The sequence below is a fragment of the Aegilops tauschii genome, chromosome 6 (assembly GCF_002575655.3).
Source record: "Aegilops tauschii subsp. strangulata cultivar AL8/78 chromosome 6, Aet v6.0, whole genome shotgun sequence".
Taxonomy (NCBI): Eukaryota; Viridiplantae; Streptophyta; class Magnoliopsida; order Poales; family Poaceae; genus Aegilops; species Aegilops tauschii.
In genome coordinates this window covers 35,241,591-35,262,333 of record NC_053040.3, presented here as the reverse complement: position 1 = coordinate 35,262,333, position 20,743 = coordinate 35,241,591, and positions in this window count along the sequence as shown.

The following is a 20,743-nucleotide window of genomic DNA, read 5'->3' as shown; positions in this document are numbered from 1 at the left end:
AAGCAGTTTTGTGGTCGGGGTGTTTATTCCATCACACCGTGAATATCCTTCTGTTGATCATACTCCGTTTGGCTGGCCACTGCGTCACTAGTAGAAAAAGGCCCAATTGTCCCGGTTTATAAGGCCCATTTGTCCCGGTTAGGGAACCGGGACTAAAGGGTCGGTACTAATGCCCAGTACCTTTGGTCCCGGTTCTTATACCAACCGGGACAGATGGGGCTCCACGTGGCCGCTGCGGCTTGCCCAGGCAGGGGGGCCATTTGTCCCGGTTGGTAGCACCAACCGGGACAAAAAGGCATCCACGCGTCAACAGTACAGGGGTTGGGTTCTTTTTTGAAAGGGGGTGGGGGTTTGGGGGTTTTGTAGGGTTAATGTAGGGGTTTCATATATTGTGTTAGCTAGCTAATTAATATAGAGAAGTGTCCTCTCTTATCTCCGTGCTTTGTCGATGCTACGTGCTATATGTATAGAGAGGACTCGACACACTAGCTACTAAGCAAATGAAGGAAACCATTAAGTACAGAAGATCGTCATGAATATACACAGAGAGAAGTGATCGACCTCTCCTTCTCCGAGAGATTGGTCGAACAACAAGTTTTCGTATATCTATCCGACGCTACTGGCTACATATATACAATATAAGATCTCTTACAATATAATCCCCTAATTATATATGAACTCATGTTCCACATGGTATTCTCCGTCTTTATTGATCACGTGGTCAAGAAAGAATCCCGCCAATTCCTCTTGAATTGCTCGCATGCAATCTTGTGCTAGGAGTTCATCCCGCATCTGAAACATCTAATCTGAAGAAGGGGGTCAATACATATATATGAATGATTGAAACTCAACACAAATGATGGTAATAAAATAAAATTGTGAATATTATTGCTTACGCAGTTCATATTGTTTTTTAGAGTAGCCCCGCTCACAGGTCGCGTGGCGGATGGACTCGCAAATGTAGTATCCACAGTAATTATTCCCGGGTTCCTGCCACAACCACTTTACGAGAAATAGAGGTCAATCAAACTGATAAGCAAGCATGCTAAATGGTATTGATGAAACTAGCGCTTGAATCACTAGGAGATGCGCGTAACTAGCTAGTAGTACTTACTTTCGAGTGTGTAAATCGCAACTTCCCCGGCAGTCCCGGAGCTTGTGCGGTGAATTTTTTCCAAACCCTGCCAGACAAAGAAAACAATTACTTGATATCAGGAAATGAACAAAGTTGCCGATATGGTGCTATAATGATCGATTTAACTTACTTCTCGAGCATTTCAGTCAAGTCCGCATACTCCTGGGGATCTTTTCGTCTTGAGTCTAAGACGGTTACTAGTCCCTGCTCAAGCTTAATCTCTAGGAGAATATAGTGGAAGTTGCGCACGCATCCATAACTTATCAATTACATTACTATAACCTTAACTAATAAGGGGAACCAAATATGCACAAGACAGTAACACTCACTTGAAGTTGTAAGGAAAGAGTATTATATCTTTGTTTTGATTTATTACCAATGATCATAGCAATTTGGCCTCAGTTTCTTTGGCATGAAATTTAACCGTAAATTCATCTATGAGATTTGTGTTAATGAACCCAATATCACCGATTTGTCTTTTCTTGCATTCAGCGATCTTCAATCTGCATAATATAGTGAGGATAATTATATATACATGCAATGAAAGAGCTGAGCTATATATAGAGACTTAATGAATGAAGTAGTACTTACAGACAGTAGCAAGTGACCGTTAATTTATCGAGGGCCTTTTGATTGAAAAACTGGAAGAACTCCTCAAATGGAACAGACAACAGATCAATTCCAACGAGGTCATGCTCCTCTTTAACTCTCAGCGTCAAAGTATCCTTCCCCCCAGACTCTCTGCAGGTTTTCATGTACCAATCATGGAATCTTCGCATCATCGTTGTTAGAGGAGGATGACCAGGTTTGACAAGAGGCTTCCCGTACTGGTATCTGAATTCGTCCACCTCCATTATATCAAAATGTGCATCGTCGTCATGCATGTAATCTTCAGGATTCGTACCGGGCAAGATCCCCGGATGATTAGCGACGATACTGCTAGACACCTTGAGCGAGGGGAACGATTGGTTTGCTTGTTCGCCGAGCTGGGGAATTGTTTTCCCACTTCTTCATTCTGCTAACCTTCAATCAGTACAAGTACTTCCCGACCAGGACGCTTCCTTATATGTCCTTTCAATAATGTGGTCATAGTTGGTTTGCGGTGGAAACGGTGGTGGTCACTTCACGGCATCCAAACTGAGCTTCGCTTTCACCGGATCTATCTTCTCCTCCGGAGGTGGAGGTTTCTTTGCAAAAAAGTCCTTCACTTCGGCTTTAGAGATCTTCGCATTTTCCTCGTCGGTCCTCTCGTATGGTAACTTCTCTAAAGGCTTGAGAGATGGACCGAATCTGTATTGCCTCCCGCCTTTGGCTGTATTGCTAGACGCCGGAGCAGGCCGAGCGGCTGCGGCTGTCTTCTTTCGTTGCTTACGAGGCGGAGAAGGAGGCGGGGTAATACGACGCGCCGGAGCAACCGGAGCGGCGGCGACCCTCTTCCGCCCTTGCTGACGAGGCAGAGGAGGAGGCGGGCTGCTCGGACGCGCCGGTGCAGGCGGAGAAGGAGACAGAGTGCCGCCACGCGCCTGAGAAGCCGGAGAAGGAGGCGGAGTGCCCTGATCACTCGCCGGAGGAGGAGGAGGAGGCGGAGTGCCCTGACTCATCGGAGGAGGACGAGGAGGCGGAGGCGTCCAGTTAGGAAGGTTGATGAACTCCTTCCGCCATAGGCATGGAGTCTTCAGAGCAGAACCCAGCCGAGTCTCCCCTTCATCGGTAGGGTGGTCAAGCTCGAGCTCCTCAAATCCCTCCGTTATTTCATCCACCATCACCCTAGCATATCCTTCTGGAATCGGCCGACAGTGAAAAGTTGCGCCGGGTTCAGGAGGTGCAACAGAGCCGACAGCCGCCTTGACTTTGAATTGCTGCCATTGCGTCATAAGGTGGCAATGTTGAGACTCCGTGATAGCATCCACGAGGTAGCTAGCAGGAGCCGTGAAGACAGGCTCCTGAAGCAGCTCGGTGGAAGCCACGCTACTTCTCCGCTGAGATGGCGGGGTAGCTTCGGCAGGTCGCTTGTTGTGAACTGCTTCTCATTCTTCTAGCGCTTTTACCCTTGCATGCAGCACCTGCAATTCGGTCTGCTCCACTTTCGTCCTCCTCTCCTGGCCTTTGTAACAGCCTGCATCCGGAAACCCAGCCTTCCACGGAACGGAGCCTGGCGTGCCTCATGTCCGTCCAAGGTGCTCAGGATTCCCGAGGGCCTGTGTGAGCTCGTCGTTCTCTCTGTCGGGAAAGAACATCCCTTCCTACGCTGCGGTGATATACTCCTGAAGCCTCGTGACGGGTATTCTTAGTTTCTCGTTCATCCAAACGCACTTCCCTGTTTCAGGGTCCAACGATCTCCCAACCTCGAAGAACCAAGTCCTTGAACGGTCTGGCCAGTGCAATGTCTCTGGTTGGACCCCTTTATCAAGCAGGTCATTCTCAGCCTTGTCCCGCAACGGCCGGGCTCTAAGGTAGCCACCTGACGCCGTGCGATGGTGATGCCTGCTCAGTATGAAGGTCCCAACTGGCTTCTCGTCGAATATAAAGGGAATAATAAATATGCCAGGACCATCTTTGACTGTATTGACTTACAAAGGATACGAGATAAATGGTAATACATTTTACACGGTCGCCCAAGATCAAAAGAGCACCAACCAAAACAACGGTGTCCGCTTTGATGCAGCAACCGAGAGGGGAAAGGACACATATTATGGTTACATAGTGGACATATGGGAACTTGACTACGGACATGATTTTAAGGTCCCCTTGTTTAAGTGCAAATGGGTCAATCTGTCAGGAGGCGGGGTACAGGTAGACCCACAGTACGGAATGACAACAGTGGATCTGAAAAATCTTGGGTACACTGACGAACCGTTCGTCCTAGCCAATGATGTGGCACAGGTTATCTATGTGAAGGACATGTCTACCAAACCGAGAAAAAGAAAAGATAAGGAAGCAAATACATCATACGATGAGCCAAAGCACCACATAGTTCTTTTAGGAAAAAGGGACATCATGGGAGTGGAGGGCAAGACAGACATGTCTGAAGATTATGAAAAGTTTCATGAAATTCCTCCCTTCAAAGTCAAGGCTGACCCAAGCATCCTGATAAACGATGAAGATTATCCATGGTTACGGCGCAATAAGCACATGACACAAGCGAAGAAAAAGTGAAGACTTTCTCCCGCAACTATTATGATGATACCATGCCAACTTTGTAATAGACGAGTATGATACCATTGTCCGTTTTGTACACGAAGTGCATCCAGTTTTTGCCATAACCCTCTCAACTTTCTTGCACATGCTATGTGGATGAAATGATGATACCATGCCAACTTTCAACCTTTTCATAGTTCATTTGAAATGCTTTTCAATTTCAGGGTCTTATAGCTCAAAATAATCAATAAATGCATGAAAAATAACAAATGAAGTTAGAAAGGGCAGAAAGAACCGGTACTAAAGGAATCAACTACAAAGCTTCTATAAACCTCTAGTATTATTGAAACTAAAATTATATAGAATTTATGCAACTAAAATTATCAAAGTATTTTCTGTTCAAAACATTAAAAGCAAAAAGAATTTCATAAAATAAATACAAAAAGCAAAAAAGAAAATAAAATAAATAAGTATAAACAAAATAAACTTTTATAAATAAGTAGAAACAAAATAAAATAAAATAAATAAGTAGAAACAAAATAAATAAAATAAAATAAACTTTTATAAAATAAATAAGTAGAAACAAAATAAAATAAAATAAACTATAATAAAACAAAAATAAATAAACCTTAATAAAATAAATAAAATAGCAACAGTAAGTATTTTGTTGTAAGTAGAAACAAAATAAAAAATAAAGCAACAAAGAAAACAAAAAAACTGGAAAAAAATAAAAAAAATGCCACCTCCTGGGCCACCACGGCCTGAATACGACTAGAAACCAAGCTAGTTGGGCCAGGATTCAGGCCTGTAGAAGGCCCAGCAGGCCCATAGGCAAAGCAGTGTCAAATTAGGCCCATAGGCCTGCAGTTCAGAGGAGTTCGAGAGGGAGGAGGCAGCAGTGCTTATAAACAGGTAGTCGACGCTCTCAACTAGCGAGGTGGGACTAAACTCCCACCACCATGCCGCTGTGCAAGGCCATTGGTCCCGGTTGGTGGCACGAACCGGGACCAATGCCACCCTTTGGTCCCGGTTCATGGCAACAACCGGGACCAATGCCCCCCCATTAGTCCCGGTTGGTGGCACCAACCGGGACTAAAGGGTGTCTTTGGTCCCGGTTGCTGCTATGAACCGGGACCAAAGGCCTAGGTATATAAGTAGTACTTAGGAAAATTTGACGAACTCATCGCCAGTTGCCCCCCGGCCCGCCCGAGGACGCCGAGCTCATCGACGCCGCCAGGCTGCCCAGATCAACAACGTCCACCGCCCCAACGCTACCCGCCGCCCAGACGCCGTCCGCGCGCCGCCCCGACGCCGTCTGCGCGCCCCCGTCGTCGCCCCTGCCCCGGCGCCGCCCGCCGTCGTCGTCGCCGTCGCTACGGGGAAGCACCACGCTGGCTCCCGCGACCCGTTCATCCCCGAGGCCGTTCGTCCGCCGCCGCACCGATTCCGGCCGGCGACCTCGACCCCTCCCCGCGCTGTGAGCCCCTGCCTCCTCCCCTTTCCTTCTCATTGCCGTCCCCGCACGCCATCCGTAAGCGCGCGCCACCGCCAACCATCGTCGCCGTCGCCGTCGCCGACCACCGGCCTATTTTTCATTTTTTTTTGTTACGATGTATGTATGTATGTTCACTGTATAATGCTCTGTATATGCTATATAATGCTCGTTTTTGCATTTTTTTTGTTACCAAGAAAAAGGTCTATTTTTTGGTGATATGTATGTTCATATGCTCATTAATATTTAAGAAAATGTTCATATGCTCATTTAAGAAAATGTTCATATGTAACATTTAAGAAAAAAAAGTAAATGTATGTATGTTCATATGCAAAGAATTATTTTTGGATGAAATGAGATGAGATGAGATGTGTTTTGTGTTGGAGAAGAAAAGAGGAAGAAGGAAGAAGGAAGAAGAAGGAAAAGAGGATCGAGGGGGGGTCGATATACCCCCTCCCCGATAACATTTTCTTCCATGTATATATGCAAAAGTTACATTTTTAGAAAAGTTTTATATATCTAGCTAGGAAAGGAAGAAGAAGAAAAAGAATGAGAGGAAAAAGGAAAATAAGAAGAGGAAGAAAGGAGAAGAAGAGGAGAGGAAGAAGAGGAGAAATAAATAAGAAGAAGAAAAAATAAGAAAAAGAAGAGGAGAAGAAGAAAGGAATAGAGGAGAAGAAACCCTAAACCCTGAACTATTTTTCTCTTCTTCTCCTCTATTCCTTTCTTCTTCTCCTCTTTTTTTTCTTCTTTTTTTTCTTCAATCTTCTCCTCTATTAATATCTTCTTCTCCTCTTTTTATTTCTTCTTCGTCTTCTTATTTTTTATCAGATATGTCGTTGTCGATATACCCCGTGTCCCGATAACTTCAACACGAGGGGGGCGCGGGGTTCGACCTACCCCCTCCCCGATAACATTATTTTCCCATGTATGTATGTCGTCGTTGTCAATATAACCCCCTCCCGGATAACTTCGACCGTGATAACTTATACAACGGGAGCACCCCCCCGGCCCTCTCGCTCGACCAAAACTCTAGAGGACACCCAAACCCTAGAAAAAACGGTGTCGGTCTCCTACCCCCTCCCGCCGCACCCCTACCCTTGAAGCGTTGCCGAGGCCACCCCAAACCCGGAATAAGCTAGGTCTACGTTTGCACTAATATATCCACCTGTTGTCATGTTTGTGTAATAATTGCCATGTTGTAATATTTGCAGAAACAATGGAGCACGGACGAGACGAGGAAGCAGAAGAGGTGTTGGGGGACATAATCTTAGCCGGAGGTGATGTCTTGTCGTATCTTAACGACAATGATGGTCTGGAAGAACAGGGTGAAGAAGCAGGCTACGGTGATCGAAGAGTGGAGGAGAAAGACATGATTCTGATGGCTCCGGTGACCCAATGCTGGTGCAAGAAGGAGCCCGTGGTGACGGCTCCGGTGACCGAACAGAGTCCGGCCAGGTAAATATATTAGTTAAGCCTGTGCTGACTAGCTAATTGATGCATTCATTGTTTTGGTATGTACACATATTAATTAACTCTCGTCTTTCTTCTTTTTTCTAGCCCTCCGGATCGAGCACAACTTCGGTGAAGAGACGAGGCCCGAAGAAAAAGTTGCGCTCGGATGAAAGGTTTGAGATCACAGCAATCGCGCGCGACGGCCAACCGATTGAACCCATCCGGACAAAGGAAGCATTTGCTGCTCAGTGCAGGGTTCTTGTTAGGGACAAGACCCCAATCAGCATCCACCAATGGTATAAGCCTAAGAAGGAAGACCCTGAGGTGTCTTATGTCAATGATATGCAGAAAGATGATCTTTGGACTGAGCTGAAGGCAAATTTCACCCTACCGCCAGAGGAGGATCCGGAGAAGCCAGTTAAAGAGCAATTAATCAAGTCTCATGCTCTTAAGAAGATGGCAGACCTATTCAGGAGGTGGAAGAATGAGCTGAAAACGTTTGTCGACAAAGAAGAGACACCAGAATTCATCAGCAAATATGAGAAGATCAGAGATCACTGGCCCGCATTTGTGGCCCACAAGACATCGGAAAAGACTAAGAAGATGTCAGCGAAAAACAAGAAAAAAGCTGCGAAGAAGAAGCTTCCCCATCGCACGAGGTCAGGTGGCTACCTCAAAGCCTGGCCTAAGTGGGCCAAGGCTGAGAATGATCTGCTTGATAAAGGGATCGAACCAGAGACAATGAACTGGCCAGACCGTTGCCGGACTTGGTTCTTCGGGGCTGGCAGAACCTTGGACCCTGTATCAAGGAAGTGCGTTTGGACGGACGAGCAAATGAGAATACCAGTCAAGAGGCTTCAGCACTATATCGATGCAGCGCAGCAAGGGACGTTCATTCCAGACAGAGAGAACGACGAGCTCACAATGGCCCTCGGGAATCCTGAGCACCCTGGACGGACACGAGGCACGCCAGGCTCCGTTCCGTGGAAGGCTGGTTTTCCGGACGCAGGCGGTTACAAATGCCAGGAGAGGAGGAAAAAAGTGGAGCAGACCCAAATTCAGAAGCTGCACGAAAGGGTTCAAGCGCTAGAGGAACAAGACGTAGCTCACAGCAAGCGACCTGCCGAAACTACCCCGCCATCTCAGCGGAGAAGCAGCGTGGCTTCCACCGAGCTGCTTCAGCCGGAGCATGTCTTGACGGCTCCTGCTAGCTACCCCGTGGATGCTATCACGGAGTCTCAACATTGCCACCTTATGACGCAATGGCAGAACTTCAAAGTCAAGGCGGCTGTCGGCTCTGTTCGACCTCCTGAACCCGGCGCAACTTTTCACTATCATCCGATTCCAGAAGGATATGCTAGGGTGACGGTGGACGAAATAACGGAGGGATTTGAGGACCTCCAGCTTGACCACCCTACCGGTGAAGGGGAGACTCGGCTGGGTTCTGCTCTGAAGACTCCATGCCTATGGCGGAAGGAGCTCATCAACCTTCCGAACTGGACGCCTCCGCCTCCTCCTCCTCCTCCTCCGGCGAGTAAGGGCACTCCGCCTCCTCCTCTGCCTCCTCCTCCGGCGAGTGATCAGGGCACTCAGCCTCCTTCTCCGGCGCGTGGCGGCACTCCGCCTCCTTCTCCGCCTGCGCCGGCGCGCCCGAGCAGCCAGCCTCCTCCTTCTCCGCCTCGTCAGCAAGGGCGGAAGAGAACCTCCGCTGCTCCGGCTGCTCCGGCGCGTCGTAGTCCTTCTCCTCCGCCTCGTAAGCAAGGAAAGAAGACAGCCGCAGCCGCTCCGTCTGCTCTGCCGGCGTCTAGCAGTACAGCCAGAGGCGGGAGGCAATACAGATTCGGTCCTTCTCTGGAGACTCCAGAGAAGTTACCATACGAGAGGACCCCGGAGGAGAACGCGAAGATCGTGTGAGCCGAAGTGACGAACTTCTTTCAAGGGGTGAAAGCAAAGAAACATCCACCTCCGGAGGAGAAGGTAGATCCGGTGAAAGCGAAGCACACTCTGGCTGCCCTGACAAAACCACCAAAGTCTCCGCCGAAAGGCAACTATGAGCGCATTATTGCAAAGACATTTGTCGAAGCGGAGCGGTCGGGAAGTACTATCAGTGATCAAAGGTTAAAAGAACGACGAGCTGGGAAAAAAATTGCCCAGCTCGGCGAACAAGCGAACCAATCGTGCCCCCCGCTCAAGGTGTCTAGCAAAATCATCGCTAATGATCCGAGGATGGTGCCCGGTTATAGCAATCTTGGAGATTACCTGCCCGACGATGTACATTATGATTTCTTGGAGGTGGAGGGACACAGATACGAGTACGGGAAGCCTCTCGTCAAATATGAAAGATCTCTAACAACGATGATGCGAAGATTCCATGATTGGTACATGAAAACCTGCAGAGAGTCTGGGGGGAGGAATACTTTGACGCTGAGAGTTAAAGAGGAGCATGACCTCGTTGGAATTGAACTGTTGAATGTTCCATTTGAGGAGTTCTTCCAGTTTTTCAATCAAAAGGCCCTCGATAAATCAACGGTCACTTGCTACTGTCTGTAAGTAGTACTACTTCTGTCATTAAGTCTCTCTATATAGGTTAGCTCTTTCATTGCATGTATTTATAATTATCCTCACTATATTATGCAGATTGAAGATCGCCGAATTGAAGAAAAGACAAATCGGTGATATTGGGTTCATTAACACAAATCTCATAGATGCAACTGAGGTTAAATATCATGTCGAAAATACCGAGGCCAACTTGCTACGATCGTTGGTAATAAATGAAAACAAAGATATAATACTCTTTCCTTACAACTTCAAGTGAGTGTTACTGTCTTGTGCATATTCGGTTTCCCTTATTAGTCCAGGTTATAGTAATGTAATTGATGACTTATGCATGTGTGCGCAGCTTCCACTATAGTCTCCTAGAGATTAAGCTTGAGCAGGGACTAGTAACCGTCTTAGACTCGAGACGAAAAGATCCCCAGGACTATGCGGACATGACTCAAATGCTCAAGAAGTAAGTTAAATCGATCATTATCCACCATATCAGCAACTTTGTTCATTTCCTGATATCAAGTAATTATTTTCTTTGTCTGGCAGGGTTTGGAGAAAATTCACCAAAAAAGCTCCGGGACTGCCGAAGAAGCTGCAATTTAGACACCCGAAAGTAAGTACTACAGTAGCATGTTCCGCACATCTCCTAGTGATTCAAGCGCTAGTTTCATCAATACCATTTAGCATGCTTGCTTATCAGTTTGATTGACCTCTATTTCTTGTAAAGTGGTTGTGGCAGGAACAAGGGAATGATTTCTGTGGATACTACGTTTGCGAGTCCATCCGCCACACGACCTGTGAGCGGGGCTACTCTGACGAACAATATGAAGTGCGTAAGCAATAATATTCACAATTTTATTTTATTACCATCATTTGTGTTGAGTTTCATTTATTCATATATATATATATATATATGTATTGACCCCCTTCTTCAAATTAGATCTTTCGGATGCGGGATGAACTCCTGCCACCAGATCGTATGCGAGCAATTCAAGAGGAATTGGCGGCATTCTTCCTTGACCACGTGATCGCTGAAAACGGAGAATACTATGTGGACCCTGTGTTCATATATAATTAGGAGATTATATTGTAAGAGATAATTATTGTATATATGTACCCGGTAGTGTCGGATAGATATACGAGAACTTGTTGTTCGACCAATCTCTCGGAGAAGCAGAGGTGGTCGATATCACTTCTCTCTGTATGCATATGTTCATGACGATCTTCTGTTTCCTTCATTTGCTTACTAGCTAGCGTGTCTAGTCCTCTCTATACGTATATAGTACGTAGCGTCGACCAAGCACGGAGATAAGAGAGGACACTTCTCTCTATTAATTAGCTAGCTAACACAATATATGAAACACCTAAATTAACCCCCCAAAACCCCCAACCCCCCCCCCCCCCCCCCCCCGCTTTCAAAAAAACAAAAAACCCAGCCCCTGAAATGCTGACACGTGGATGCCTATTGGTCCCGGTTAGTGCCACCAACCGGGACCAAAGGCCCTCCTGCCTGGGCTCGCCGCACCGGCCACGTGGAGGCCCATCTGTCTCGGTTCGTGTAAGAACCAGGACTAAAGGGCTAGGGCTATAGTAAGGACCCTTTAGTCCCGGTTCAACAACCGGGACAAAAGGCCCTTACCAACTGGGACAGATGACCCTTTTTCTACTAGTGCACCTACACCAATTAGTGAGGAAGTTAATGATGATGATCATGAAACTCTAGATCAAGTTATTACTGAACCTCGTAGGTCAACCAGAGTAAGATCCGCACCAAAGTGGTACGGTAATCCTGTTCTGGAAGTTATGTTACTAGACCATGACGAACCTACGAACTATGAAGAAGCAATGGTGAGCCTAGATTCCGCGAAATGGCTTGAGGCCATGAAATCTGAGATGGGATCCATGTATGAGAAAAAAGTGTGGACTTTGGTTGACTTGCCCGATGATCGGCAAGCAATTGAGAATAAATGGATCTTCAAGAAGAAGACTGACGCTGACGGTAATGTTACTGTCTATAAAGCTTGACTTGTTGCAAAAGGTTTTCGACAAGTTCAAGGGATTGACTACGATGAGACCTTCTCACCCGTAGCGATGCTTAAGTCTGTCCGAATCATGTTAGCAATTGCCGCATTTTATGATTATGAAATTTGGCAAATGGATGTCAAAACTGCATTCCTGAATGGATTTCTGGAAGAAGAGTTGTATATGATGCAACCGGAAGGTTTTGTCGATCCAAAGGGAGCTAACAAAGTGTGCAAGCTCCAGCGATCTAGTTATGGACTGGTGCAAGCCTCTCGGAGTTGGAATAAACGCTTTGATAGTGTGATCAAAGCATTTGGTTTTGTACAGACTTTTGGAGAAGCCTGTATTTACAAGAAAGTGAGTGGGAGCTCTGTAGCATTTCTAATATTACATGTGGATGACATATTGCTGACTGGAAATGATATAGAATTTCTGAATAGCATAAAGGGATACTTGAATAAGAGTTTTTCAATGAAAGACCTCAGTGAAGCTGCGTATATATTGGGCATCAAGATCTATAGAGATAGATCAAGACGCTTAATTGGACTTTCACAAAGCACATACCTTGACAAAGTTTTGAAGAAGTTCAAAATGGATGAAGCAAAGAAAGGGTTCTTGCCTGTGTTACAAGGTGTGAAGTTGAGTAAGACTCAATGCCCGACCACTGTAGAAGATAGAGAGAAGATGAAAGATGTTCCCTATGCTTCAGCCATAGGCTCTATCATGTATGCAATGCTGTGTACCAGACCTGATGTGTGCCTTGCTATAAGTTTAGCAGGGAGGTACCAAAGTAATCCAGGAGTGGATCACTGGACAGCGGTCAAGAACATCCTGAAATACCTGAAAAGGACTAAGGATATGTTTCTCATTTATGGAGGTGACAAAGAGCTCATCGTAAATGGTTACGTTGATGCAAGCTTTGACACTGATCCGGACAATTCTAAATCGCAAACCGGATACGTGTTTACATTGAACGCTGGAGCTGTCAGTTGGTGCAGTTCTAAACAAAGCGTCGTGGCGGGATCTACGTGTGAAGCGGAGTACATAGCTACTTCGGAAGCAGCAAATGAAGGAGTCTGGATGAAGGAGTTCATATCCGATCTAGGTGTCATACCTAGTGCATCGGGTCCAATGAAAATCTTTTGTGACAATACTGGTGCAATTGCCTTGGCGAAGGAATCCAGAATTCACAAGAGAACCAAGCACATCAAGAGGCGCTTCAATTCCATCCAGGATTTAGTCCAGGTCGGGGACATAGAAATTTGCAAGATACATACGGATCTGAATGTTGCAGACTCATTGACTAAGCCTCTTCCACGAGCAAAACATGATCAGCACCAAGGCTCCATGGGTGTTAGAATCATTACTGTGTAATCTAGATTATTGACTCTAGTGCAAGTGGCAGACTGAAGGAAATATGCCCTAGAGGCAATAATAAAGTTATTATTTATTTCCTTATATCATGATAAATGTTTATTATTCATGCTAGAATTGTATTAACCGGAAACATAATACTTGTGTGAATACATAGACAAACGGAGTGTCACTAGTATGCCTCTACTTGACTAGCTCGTTGATCAAAGATGGTTATGTTTCCTAGCCATAGACATGACTTGTCATTTGATTAACGGGATCACATCATTAGGAGAATGATGTGATTGACTTGACCCATTCCGTTAGCTTAGCACTCGATCGTTTAGTATGTTGCTATTGCTTTCTTCATGACTTATACATGTTCCTATGACTATGAGATTATGCAACTCCAGTTTACCGGAGGAACACTTTGTGTGCTACCAAACGTCACAACGTAACTGGGTGATTATAAAGGTGCTCTACAGGTGTCTCCGAAGGTACTTGTTGGGTAGGCGTACTTCGAGATTAGGATTTGTCACTCCGATTGTCGGAGAGGTATCTCTGGGCCCTCTCGGTAATGCACATCACTTAAGCCTTGCAAGCATTGCAACTAATGAGTTAGTTGTGGGATGATGTATTACGGAACGAGTAAAGAGACTTGCCGGAAACGAGATTGAACTAGGTATTGAGATACCGACGATCGAATCTCGGGCAAGTAACATACCGATGACAAAGGGAACAACATATGTTGTTATGCGGTCTGACCGATAAAGATCTTCGTAGAATATGTGGGAGCCAATATGAGCATCCAGGTTCCGCTATTGGTTATTGACCGGAGACGTGTCTCGGTCATGTCTACATAGTTCTCGAACCCGTAGGGTCCGCGCGCTTAACGTTTCGATGACAGTTATATTATGAGTTTATATGTTTTGATGTACCGAAGGTTGTTCGGAGTCCCGGATGTGATCTGGGACATGACGAGGAGTCTCGAAATGGTCGAGACATGAAGATTGATATATTGGAAGCCTATATTTGGATATCGGAAGTGTTCCGGGTGAAATCGGGATTTTACCGGAGTACCGAGGGGTTACCGGAACCCCCCGGGGGCTTAATGGGCCATAGTGGGCCTTTGTGGAGAAGAGGAGAGGCGGCCAGGGCAGGGCCGTGCGCCCATCCCCCTAGTCCGAATAGGACAAGGAGAGGGGGGTGGCGCCCCCCCTTTCCTTCCTCTCTCCCTCCTCTTTCGCCTCCACTCCTAACCCAACTAGGAAAAGGGAGGGAGTCCTAAGGACTCCACCTGGCGCGCCCCTCCTGGCCGGCCGCACCTCCCCCCTTGCTCCTTTATATACGGGGGCAGGGGGCACCCTAGAGACACAACAATTGATCGTTTGATCTTTTAGCCGTGTGCGGTGCCCCCCTCCACCATAGTCCACCTCGATAATACTGTAGCGGTGCTTAGGCGAAGCCCTGCGTCGGTAGAACATCATCATCATGACCATGCCGTTGTGCTGACGAAACTCTCCCTCAACACTCGGCTGGATCGGAGTTCGAGGGACATCATTGGGCTGAACGTGTGCTAAACTCGGAGGTGTCGTGCGTTCGGTACTTGATTGGTCGGATCGTGAAGACGTACGACTACATCAACCGCGTTGTGCTAACGCTTCCGCTTTCGGTCTACGAGGGTACGTGGACAACACTCTCCCCTCTCGTTGCTATGCATCATCATGATCTTGCGTGTGCGTTGTTATTTTTTTGAAATTACTACGTTCCCCAACATCAATGTCGTTGTCGGGTTGCTTAGGGCCTTGGATGAGAACTGGCATCATAATGAACTTCCGCTTCATGCACATCCAAAGAGGAAGGTTATACATACATAGAGTCACGGGCCAGGTGCTGTGATTGCTGCTCTGCTCCCCGAAAGGATTAATGCCATCCGTGCTTAAACCAAACCATACTTTCCTTGGATCACCTGCAAACTCAGCCCCGTACTTTCACTCGATTTTTCTCCACTGCGACCCGTCAGCGGGTGCTCTCAACTTCCCGTCTTTCTTACGGTCCTCTCTGTGCCATCACATCAACTTGGCATGCTCTTCATTTCTGAACAGACGTTTCAACCGTGGTATTATAGGAGCATACCACATAACCTTGGCAGGAACCCTCTTCCTAGGGGGCTCGCCATCAACATCAGCAGGGTCATCTCGTCTGATCTTATACCGCAATGCACTGCATAGCGTGCATGCGTTCAAATCCTCATACGCACTGCGGTAGAGGATGCAGTCATTAGGGCATGCATGTATCTTCTGCACCTCAAATCTTAGAGGGCATACGACCTTCTTTGATGCGTACGTACTGTCGGGCAATTCGTTATCCTTTGGAAGCTTCTTCTTCAATATTTTTAGTAGCTTCTCAAATCCTTTGTCAGGCACAGCATTCTCTGCCTTCCACTGCAGCAATTTCAGTACGGTACCGAGCTTTGTGTTGCCATCTTCGCAATTGGGGTACAACCCTTTTTTGTGATCCTTTAACATGCGATCGAACTTCAGCTTCTCCTTTTGACTTTCACACTGTCTCCTTGCATCAACAATGACTCGGTGGAGATCATCATCGGGCACAATATCGTCTGGTTCCTCTTGATCTTCATCAGCTTCCCCCGTTGCAGCCTCACCGTATTCCAGGGGCACATAGTTGTCATCGTCCTCCTCTTCTTCGCTGTCTTCCATCATAACCCCTATTTCTGCGTGCCTGGTCCAAACATAATAGTGTGGCATGAAACCCTTATAAAGAAGGTGGGTGTGAAGGATTTTCCGGTCAGAGTAAGACTTCGTATTCCCACATATAGGGCATGGACAGGACATAAAACCATTCTGCTTGTTTGCCTAGGCCACTTCGAGAAAATTATGCACGCCCTTAACGTACTCGGAGGTGTGTCTGTCACCGTACATCCATTGCCGGTTCATCTGCATGCATTATATATAATTAAGTGTGTCAAAAACCATTACATGACATCATGGATAGATAAGTGACCAAATTAATAGAAGTTCGTCATCACATTAAAACCAAAGTACATACATAGTTCTCATTGAACAACATATAGCTCCCAGAGCATCTAATTAAACCATACATTGAAACTATGTAAAACATTTCAATGCAACAACAAATGCGATCATAATCGCAACCAAGGTAACAATTGATCCAACGGCATAATGATACCAAGCCTCGGTATGAATGGTATATTTTCTAATCTTTCTAATCTTCAAACGCATTGCGTCCATCTTGATCTTGTGATCATCGACGACATCCGCAACATGCAACTCCAATATCATCTTCTCCTCAAATTTTTTATTTTTTCCTTCAAGTAATTGTTTTCTTCTTCAACTAAATTTAAACTCTCGACAATAGGGTCGGTTGGAATTTCCGGTTCACATACCTCCTAGATAAATAAAATATATGTCATGTTGGTCGGCATAATTGTCATAAACAATAAATGAACCAAATAGTTATAAAAGATAGTATATACCACATCCGAATCATAGACAGGACGAGGGCCGACTGGGGCGGATACCAAAACCATCGCACTATATAATAACAAGCAATAATAAAAGTAAGAAAAATAGACAAGTATCTATCTAAAGTAAGTATTTTTTTTCTTTTAGAAAGAAGATAAGAACAAGAGGCTCACCACGGTGGTGCCGGCGACGAGCTCGGCGCGGGCGATCGACGGCAGTGAAGACGGGGACGGGACGTGACGGACCGCTAAACCTAGACAAACCTCGGGGAAAATGGAGTTTGGAGGTCGAGCTTCGAGAGGAGAAAGCTTAACTAGTGTGGCTCGGGCATTTCATTGAACACCTCATGTGCATAGGAGGTGAGCTAGAGCACCACAAAGCACTCCCCTCGCCGGCCAGAAAAAGCAGAGCAGTGTGGAGTGCTCTGCTGCGGCGATGGGGTATATATAGGCAACTCATTGGTCCCGGTTCATGGCTGGAACCGGGACTAATGTCCCCCCTTCTCTCCCGGTTCCAGCCACGAACCGGGACCAATGGCTGTGGGCTAGGAGCGAGGGCCATTGGTCCTGGTTCATGCCTGGAACCAGGACAAATGGGTCCAGACGAACCGGGACCAATGCCCCACGAGGCCCGGCCAGCCCCCTGGGCGCACGAACCGGGACGTATGCCCCCCATGGGTCCCGGTTCGTGACTGAACATGGACTAATGGGCTGGCCAGGCCCCAACCAAAGCCATGTTTTCTACTAGTGCGTGTACAAATCTGGCAGATAGATATTCCATTTCTTGACATTTTGAGTTTGCATGCCAGGGAAATAATATGTTGTGCATCTTATAGTTAAAAGAGTGAAATGCGTCACTAGTCCATGAACTCTAATTGATTGCATGTTTTAACCGCTTGTGAACTAACTATTTTACAGGGATCTATTTGTAAATTAAACAGGTTTTTTCTCACAAGCCATTATAACAGCGTATGGAGGGAAAAATTATATAAAAAACCCTTGGATTGCCTAGGGATCGAACCACGGCCGTTTGGAGGTGAAAAAATCTAGCTTACCTTATATTCATGAAGAATCAGGAGAATAAATAAACATGTGTTCTGTTCCATAGGATTCGAACCCACCAAGCTTTTGTGTTATCAATCAGAGTCCTGATCACTCTAAGACGCTGTGAGCTGTCTACTATTATGTATAGAATTAATGGATTTTGGACTGTATAAAAGTGAAATATGTACATCATGAGAACAGTATAAAACCTCACATTCAACACATAGCTCATACTTCAGATAATGTATATAGAACATATCTTGAGTGGCAAAAGCATTCAAAGTTCTAAAACATTGCAATGATCACATAGTTCTAAAACTATCCACCACATAGTTCTTCAGACAAGCTATAAGGTAAGTTGCACAGTAATACACAAATATTTTCGTGTTTGAGTGGTCACGTAGTCGATTGCTAATCCATGATGCACAACATAGGTTTTAATTTTTGTTTCCCTTATTCAGTTTGAATATATAGAATAGGCTGCATTTCAGAACATAAACTGGTTGATATTTTAGTGGTAAGCCAGACCTTTCCAACAGCTAACGGCCTTGCAACACATGTCTTTTTTAACATCATCATACACAAATGTTTAGTTTGTGAGCGCTTAAAGGACAATGATTTGGCATTCATGTGGCCGGGTTTTCTCTCTCAAATCAATGTTGGCCTTATTTGATCAAATTTAACAAGTTTACGGACTAAATCCGATCATTCTCGAGTTGTTGGCCTAAAGCGTGCAATCAATTTGAGTTCATGGCCTAGTGGCACATTTCACTCTTGTTAAAATATGTTGTCAAATATATATGTGCACGTGTCAAGGTTATAATTAGACTTGTAACTAGCGAAGAGTTATGTGTTCAAGTGGATCATGTAACCCACGCCAAATATATAAAGACACCGTGGGTAGCTGAATAGATTACACATAAACCGATAGGTAGTTAGAAAGAGATCATGAGAAGCTAGATAATGATTTTGGCCATGTTGCTTTAGTTCGTTGTTATAGAGAATCAAATGAGGTTGCTAACTATTTAGCTACAACAGCTTTTAGCACTAGATCATCTTCTTAATCAGACTCTTACCCCTAACATTGTTGCATCCCTTCTTACAAGGGAGAGTCGGGGGTGGTCAGACCAGTAGTGGTGGGTGGTTGGATACGATGTGTGACGGCCTCGACCCGCTTGCCATTGTTGTACTATGTGATTTAGTACATGGGGAGGAGTGTCATAGTCATGCCCGGAGAACCGATGTTCGGTATCATGTTTTTGATTGCTTGTTGTTGATAGATTGATTTGCGCCTCAAATTTCTGACACTTGTTATGACACATGACTTTAGTTACGTATACCACTAATAAAGTTATAGTAGGGGGCAAGGCGGCAACCATGGAAATGCATTGGAAATGTTGAAGACGCACTTGAGTGGTAAAATGTATTGAAATAATTTTGAATTGTATTGAAATTAAGTAAAACACATTCCCAAATTAATTGAAATCATTATGTCATGAAATTCAAAATCAAACATTTGAAAAGTTTTTCTAAATTTTCTTCAAGAAAATTAATTTCTGACAATTTGAAACTTTAGTCATTATTTCAATTGTACACTTGTATGTACTTCCTGCGTATCTGGTATTCTCTTCAAATACCAAAAGATACAATGTTGTATTCAAATAAATGAGAGTATACCGCATAAATGCCAAAGCAAATGCAAAAGGTTTAGAAAAAGATCACATCCAGTCATTGACATCGACTTACTAACTGGATGATGTGGAAGTAGGATTGATTTTTCAGTTTTGAAGATTGGAAGTTTATGATCTCAATTCAGCATCACTAATATTTTTCTTGCTTGGTGGAAGCATCTTTATATGTCTTTGGTTGATCTTGTCATCTTGGTTCACACAATTGAGATCACTAACAAGGAATGGCATGCAACAACATAACGTCAAACCAACAAAAAGATCACACTAGGTGACATCTATCATGCACCACTAACTAGGCAACTCTCTTCTGCTTAATTAATGGATGCGGCAAATCTTTTGCCTCCATTTAAAATATATGTTGCTTGGCTTCGGAACATCATCCATGGTCATCTTCATGTTGATGATTTGTGCTAGATCAATAAAACGATCTTCTTGACCACCACCAACATCCCCCCTTCCAAAGTTGCATCCATTGTTGCAAGTAGATCGAAGTGTTGAACAAGTAATCAACGAGATGAATGGAAATTCAATGCCAGAAATTATTTTGTTCCACATCTTCCAAAGGGCCCACAGCTGAGCTACAAGGGTGATCCATTCCTATCATGCCCAAACTAACCCGCTTGCGATGCATAGGAAGAACATATTATCCGGATATGAGGAAGTTCACACACAAACCATTCCTCGGACCCTCCTCTTATGCACTTAAAGTATAGAAGGAAGCTTGTCTAACATTAGTTGCCACATAAAGATCTTGATCTTCATGGGAATTTTGACACCCAAAACTCTTCATGATATCAATGGCCTCCCCAAAAACTCTTCGTGATATCAATGGCCTCCCTTATTGTGATCATATTCTACTTAAAGCCCTAGAATTCACAATACGCCAAATGACGATGCCCTCCCCTGAATTAAGCTGGTAAGCGCTCATTTCTAACAATAGTGCAACCCATCTATGATAATCCTCCTCCTCAAAGTTAGTGTGAAGGAACCTTCCAACATCCATTCTGAAAGTCTATTGAAGTCGTTAGTCAAGGTGAACACACTTACTAAACAAGGTAAGGAATTTTTTGGCACGGAACTAATAAGGAAATCCTATAAGGGGTTATGCACTAATGTTAGTTATGATATTTTGCAAAAAGGTCCCTAGCAATATCTTTGGAGGTGTTGTTTGCGAGTCGTCTGTCCAATAGAATAACCTTCGTGAGGCATTTCTTCCAACACTTATGATCACTGCCCTCCCCACAACCTGTAGGTCGGTGTTAATATCAACCCACCGCCACCAGGCTCCCTGTGTCCATGTGCCACTAGGACTATACGTCCATGCGTGCACCGCGTAGCTGGTCCAGCTCACAACACGAGAG